The sequence below is a fragment of the Oncorhynchus gorbuscha genome, linkage group LG13 (assembly GCF_021184085.1).
Source record: "Oncorhynchus gorbuscha isolate QuinsamMale2020 ecotype Even-year linkage group LG13, OgorEven_v1.0, whole genome shotgun sequence".
Taxonomy (NCBI): Eukaryota; Metazoa; Chordata; class Actinopteri; order Salmoniformes; family Salmonidae; genus Oncorhynchus; species Oncorhynchus gorbuscha.
The window spans coordinates 62,575,279-62,582,452 of NC_060185.1; positions in this window are offsets into that span (position 1 = coordinate 62,575,279).

Consider the following 7,174-nt stretch of genomic DNA (forward strand, 5'->3'; position numbering starts at 1 on the left):
TAGAATTAAAGGGAAGACATCAAAACTATGAAATGACACATGGGAATCATGTAGTAACCAAAAAAGTGTTAAACAAATCAAAGTAGATTTTCCATTTGAGATTCTTCAAAGTAGCCACCCTTTGCCTTGACAGCTGTGCACATTCTTGGCATTCTCTCAACCAGCTTCATGAGGCATTCACCAGGAATGCATTTCAATTAACAGGTGTGCCTTGTTGAAAGTTAATTTGTGGAATTTCTTTCCTCCTTAATGAGTTTGAGCCAATCAGTTGTGTTGTCACAGGGTAGTAGTGGCATACAGAAGATAGCCCTATTTGGTAAAAGACCAAGTCCATATTATGGCGAGAACGGCTCAAATAAGCAAAGAGAAATGACAGTCCGTCATTACCTTCAGACATGGTCAGTCAATACGGAAAATGTCAGGAACTTTGAAAGTTTCTTCAAATGCAGTTGCAAAAACCATCAAGCGCTGTGATGAATCTGTCTCATGAGAACAGCCACATGAAAGGAAGACCCAGAGTTACCTCTGCTGCAGAGGATAAGTACATTAGAGTTACCAGCCTCAGAAATTGCAGCCCAAATAAATGCGTCACAGAGTTCAAGTAACAGACACATTTCAACATCAACTGTTCAGAGGAGACTGCGTGAATCAGGCCTTCATGGTCGAATTGCTGCAAAGAAACCATTACTAAAGGACATCAATAATAAGAAGAGACTTGCTTGGGCCAAGAAACACGAGCAATGGACTTTAGACCGGTGGAAATCTATCCTTTGGTCTGATGAGTCCAAATTTACGATTTTTCGTTCCAACCGCCATGTCTTTTTGAGACGGAGTAGGTGAATGGATGATCTCCGCATGTGTGATTCCCACCAGTGGTGGAAAAAGTACCCAATTTTCACACTTGAGTAAAAGTAAAGATACCTTAAAAGAAAATGACTCAAGTAGAAGTCACCCAGTGAAATACTACTTGAGTAAAAGTATTTGGTTTTAAATGTACTTAAGTATCAAAAGTTAAAGAATAAATAATTTAAAATTTATTATATTAAGCAAACCCGACAACACCATTTTCCATTTTTTTTAAAACAGATATTCAGGGGCACAAAATTCCCAAACAAAGCATTTGTGTTTAGTGAGTCTTCCAGATCAGAGGCAGTAAGGATGACAAGGGAGGTTCTCTTGATAAGTACGTCAATTAGACCGTTTTCCTGTCTTGCTAAGCATCCCAAATGCAAAGAGTACTTTTCAGTGTCAGGGAAAATGTAAGGAGTAAAAAGGACATTATTTTCTTTAGGAATGTAGTGAAGTAAAAGTAGTCCAAAATATAAATAGGAAAGTACACATACACCAAAAAACGACTTAAGTAGTACTTCAAAGTATTTTTTACTTAAGTACTTTACACTACTGGTTCCCACCGTGACGCATGGAGCAGGATGTGTGGTAGGATGGGGTTGCTTTGCTGCTGACACGGTCTGTGATGTATTTAAGCCTTGGTTTTTGCATTGCATAGAGACCGAGGACTCTAGTGCCCAAAAGACCGTTTTTAGCATGGCCAGCACCATTGAGCACTTTCACCATTTTGAAGTAGTCAACTAGGTGGGACTTCCTATGGGTTAGGTAGGATCACATAATTCTATCCAGTTCACCAGGAGGGATCAGCCAATTAATTATACTCATGAGCAAACATTCCATATTTACAGGTGGCAGTAAATCACCAACCTTGACTTTATACCTTTACAAACAACACACTTCAGGTGGCAGTATGCACCCTTTCAGTTTGTTTGCCAACTTATACAAATATTAGAAGAAAATGTACTACTTTAGAATGGAGATGGCCTCAATGGTGCTGTCCGTGCTCTCACAGATGCCCTAATGTCCCAGATACAATGATGCAATGTCTATCTAAGTCTATGGTTCATTGAAACATTACATTATCTGACTCCCCCGTGTAGCTCTCCCCTCCCCAAGGTCACCAGGCTCTCTCTGGGGTTGAACTTTTCCATTACAGACCTCCGACCCACTGCAATGTGTTCCATTAAAGACCACTGACCCAAGGCTTTAGTGTTATAGTGTTATACCAATCTCTCAGCCCCCCAAATGGACCACATAGAGAGAAAGGGAGGGAACATGTATGGGAAGCACTATCTATGGTGTGTGTGTCAATGGAATGGCTATCAATGAGTGTTGGATATTTGTGTACACTGAGTGAAAGTTAGGTCCACGGGTGATGTGTGTGTACACTGAGAGGGGGGGATCATCTTGTCATCCATGTTTGTGTTTGTGGGGACTAGAAAGAGTGGAATCAGACAGACACAGATAGATTTAGGGCATAAAATGTGTTAAGGGGAGGGTCGCAAAGGCTTTGCTGTGTTTTCTGTTTATATATTTTGGTGTATTTAATCCCCTTTCAGCCCCTGTGAGCATAAGCAGCTTTGCACCCAGGGAGAGGAAACAAATGAACATTTAATCAGACAGATTGTGTGGTTGTGTGTGTGTGTGTTGGGAATGACATCACCCAAGTATTATCAGACATTTGTATGACCTAAATGTGGTGGCTCTCAGTGTCAATGAACTTCAGAATGTGGGAATGTCCTTAATTGTAAATGTAGTGTCAATTTCCGTTGTTATTTATATATTTCGACGAGGAATCTAACTATAAATGCCATGTTTTCATTGATGTTGCATTTCATTTTCGGCCTCGGCTGCTTGTTCAATTTTCCAGATAACTATTCCGTTGCCTCTCCCCTGCCCAAGGTTCCATTCCATCACAATCTCCACGTAGGAGTAAAATGATCCACCACTCAAAAATGTCAGATGGAAGCAATTTAAAAAAAGAAGAAGATGTTTTTCCCCAAACTTATGGAATCAATCTAATTATCGCTCCTCTGATGTGTATGTGTTTGTTGGGTGTCTGTGTACCGTACATACGTTCCTGTGTGTGTGTCTGTACGTGCACACGTGTGGGTAATTGTACGTGTGTGTGTGTGTGTGTGTGTGTGTGTGTGTGTGTGTGTGTGTGTGTGTGTGTGTGTGTGTGTGTGTGTGTGTGTGTGTGTGTGTGTGTGTGTGTGTGTGACTTAACAGTGGGGGTTAGGGGTTTAGTGTCATGTAAGGCTGCTCATAATCTACTCTAACGTCTGGTCCCCAGGGGCCATATTTTCATTTAGGTTGCCATTACTGACGGTACTGAGTCCTGCTTTAGGAGATTACAGTGCTGTCTGTAGCTGAAGGCAGCAGTGTTTTCCCATCTACCAGACTATACTCAAGCACTCACTTGATGTGCTAACATAGTTAGCGGAGGCTGGTTTAAAACGTTCATCTCTGGCCTTTATCTTGTAAGCCCCTTTGTGTCTGTGGAAATGTGGATTTTGACACTGTTTTTGAATCGCGAACCATTGGAGATTATTTGCTATCACTGCATTGTACATAGAGCATTCTAGATCTGGTCACACTTTATTTGGGTAGTCCGGTCAGTCCCCTAAAGGTGCTCTACAAATGGTCCTACGATCAACAAACTATCTGTTGATAAAGTAACTGCTTTAGGGAATGACGGGGAGACAGGAGGGATTAGAGGAAGAGTCAGTGAACAGACTGGTGTTGGAACCAGTCCAGAGGAACACTGGCAAATTTCAAACCTCAACTGTCAGACGTAAACCTCAACATGAATCCGCTGTTCTTACGAAATAAATAGAAGATGTGATGGGATGGGATGACTTGATGGTGAACTGTTGTTTCATGAATCACTGACGATTCATTAGAATCTCACATGGCAAAAAAACAAACATTTATTTATAGACACTTAGTCTACAGATTCCGATGAACCCCAATTTGTATTATTTACTGTGCTTGCTCGACAAATTAACTTAGTCACAGAAAGCACACAGCATGATGATAGGGCTAGCACTATTATCATGGATACCAAACGATCCAATCAGAGAGCCTGATGGTTGTGAGCGACTGTCTGTTCCCTGTGACCCTGGTGCTCTTCCCTTTCCCCTCCTCCAACCCCCACTCTGGAACACTCTGCTCTGCTCAGACACATAGTTGCCTAGCAACCCGTAGAGGGAGGAGCCACTCTGAAAACATAGGAACTCGAGAACACCGGGAGAATGAACTCCCACTCCATCCCGGGCATCCCTCTTCCAAAACGAAAATTGGATGCAAATTCACTGTAATTCCCCATCCATGTTTTTCTAAAAGGGGGAATTACACTACACACCAACCTCGTCAGTCCGGTCTCACCCCTTTCATACACACTGGGTCCACGTTAGACATTTTTCTAAATCGCATAGACATCCTGTAATTGATCCTATATGCAATTATATGACAAATCCACAGTTGTTTGCAGATAGTGCTAGAATGCTCAAGATATTTAGATTATAGATCTAGGGTAACACTGTATTTGGATAGGTTATCTGTAGATGCTCTACAGACTATCTACAAACTATTAGTACAATTTCAATGAACTATCTACTAACCCTAACCTTAACCCGTATCATCACCTTAAACTTACCCCTTACCCTAACCTTAACCCTTATTCTAAACCTAACCCTAACCTTAACCCGTATCATAACCTTAAACTTACCCCTTACCCTAACCTTAACCCTTATTCTAAACCTAACCCTAACCTTAACCTTCGGGAGGATGTGCCCCGTAGTTTGGGACACTGTGGCTGCATCTCAATGGTCTTGCTCGGTACGTCTATGTCCTCATTGTGGTTTGTTTAATATGTTTACACACTTTATTCAAATATTTATGAAATGCATATTGTTATATTTGGCAGCACTGATTTCTTTTTCCTTCTCCGCCAACCCCATTCGATGCGTGGAACGGATGTGGGTGGGGCTAGGTCTACTTGAGGGTGCTAATTTTTAAAAACTCTGGCGAAGGACGTGAGGCCGATACGTTAAGCTTATTAAAGATCAGTGATACTATCAAGAGCAGTGTGAGATTTCCTTTTTCCGTCATCTCAATGGTCTAAAATGTCTGCCTAGCCCTTGTCTCCTTCCCTTAATCTGTACTAACATGAACGAACTGGACAGGTGGAAGTGAATTCCCGGTAGGTATAGTCCCACCGTGGTGCTGTCACCTTCTCTGCCTTTGCAGATCAGTGCAGATGAAGGGGAGAGGAGGCTTGGAGAGGAAGCCACATTAGACTATTGAGATACGCCCCGGTGCTTTGGGTCCAACCTAGTGGCTCTGCGTTCCAGCATCGCCAAGGCAACAGGCTCAGTCTGTGGCCAAGCCTTCACGGCTGAGTGGTCGGCGGCACCGCGGGATACGAGCCCAGGATCTGTCCCTCTCATCTGCACACATGCAGGGCCAGGGTCAGGGATGGCAGCCCGTGAAGGACACTGCGCTAGAGCGGATGATGATGGAGCAGATGATGATGGCACTGGACTGTGGTGTGTGGGTAAGATGTAAAAAGGTGTGTTTGTGTATATGTACAATACCAGTCAAAAGTTTGGACACAGCTACTCATTCAAGGGGCTTTTATTTATTTGACTATTTTCTACAATAATAGTGAAGACATCAAAACTATGAAATAACACACATGGAATAATGTAGTAACCAAAAAAGTGTCAAACAAATCAAAATATATTTGATATTTTAGATGCTTTAAAGAAAACACCCTTTGCCTTGATGACAGCTTTGCACACTCTTGAAATTCTTTCAACCAGCTTCCCCTGGAATGCTTTTCCAACATTTTTCAAGGGGTTCCCACATATGCTGAGCACTTGTTGGCTGCTTTTCCTTCACTCAGCGGTCCAACGCCATTTGTTTAACACTTTATCGGTTTCTACATGATTCCGTATGTGTTATTTCATAGTTTTGATGTCTTCACTATTTTTCTACAATGTAAACATGTTTTAACAAATAAAGAAAGATCCATGAATGAGTAGGTGTGTCCAAACTTTTGACTGGTATTGTATGTGTGTGTGTATGTTTGAGATGATAGATTATATTTTTAGGGATATGTTGAGGATGTTTAAGTGGGAGGGCAAGACTATACGGTAGTGGGTTAACGTAAGATAATAGTTTCATGGGATTTGTCGGGAGCTGTGGGCGGTATTGGTTGTGGGGGTTGTAGCTGTGTTTATTGGTTGTGAAAGCTGATGAATGGGGGTTAGAGCTGATAAACAGGCCTTATATTCTCCACTGGGGATTAAAACCTGATGGCAGTCGTCCAGAAGTGGAGATGGCACCAACTGTCTCTGGCACTTTCATGCTCTCTGCCCCCTCCTCCTCTTGTCTTTCGCCCTACATCCCCCATCTCACTCCCTATTTCCTCTCCTTGATCCCCATTTCTGTCTCTCACACCCCAATGAAAAAATTATATATATTGCAAGATTTCTGTGTGTTATAGTTTGTAATATTGATGCATTTTGACTTGGGATCTAACTATAATGCCATGTTTTCATTGATGTTGCTTGTTAAATTTTCCAGATAACTATTCCGTTGCCTCTCCCCTGCCCAAGGTTCCATTCCATCACAATCTCCACTTAGGGGTAAAATTACCCCCCCCCCCTCTTGTCTTTCACCCTCCATCCTCATCTCACTCCCTCTTTCTTCTCCTCGATCCCCATTTCTGTCTCTCACACCCCAATGATGAAATAATGTATTTTGCAAGATTTATGTGTGTTTTAGTTTGTAATATTGTGTGTGTTTGTTCATGGAAAACAGTGTAGTCAAGGCTCCAGGTGAATCCTCCAGTCACTGTTATGCTTCACTTATGCTGTATCTCAGTCACTGCTAGCTGAACTGGTACAGCATACCTTCCTCTTTTTTCCTCTCTCTTCCTCCATCCCCCTCTTTTCCCCTCTGCCTCTCTCTCTCTCTCTCTCTCTCTCTCTCTCTCTCTCTCTCTCTCTCTCTCTCTCTCTCTCTCTCTCTCTCTCTCTTGCTCTCTCTCTCTCTCTCTCTCTCTCTCTCTCTCTCTCTCTCTCTCTCTCTCTCTCTCTCTCTCTCTCTCTCTCTCTCTCTCTCTCTCTCTCTCTCTCTCTCTCTCTCTCTCATCCATCCCCCACTATCTCTCTCCCTCCTCTCTCTCTCTCTCTCTCTCTCATCCATCCCCCACTATCTCTTTTTCATCCTCTCTCTGTCTCTGTCTCTCTCTCTCCCTCTTGTCTCTAATCACCTGCAGTCAGTGGTCATGCATATCGCAGCTCGTCTCTGA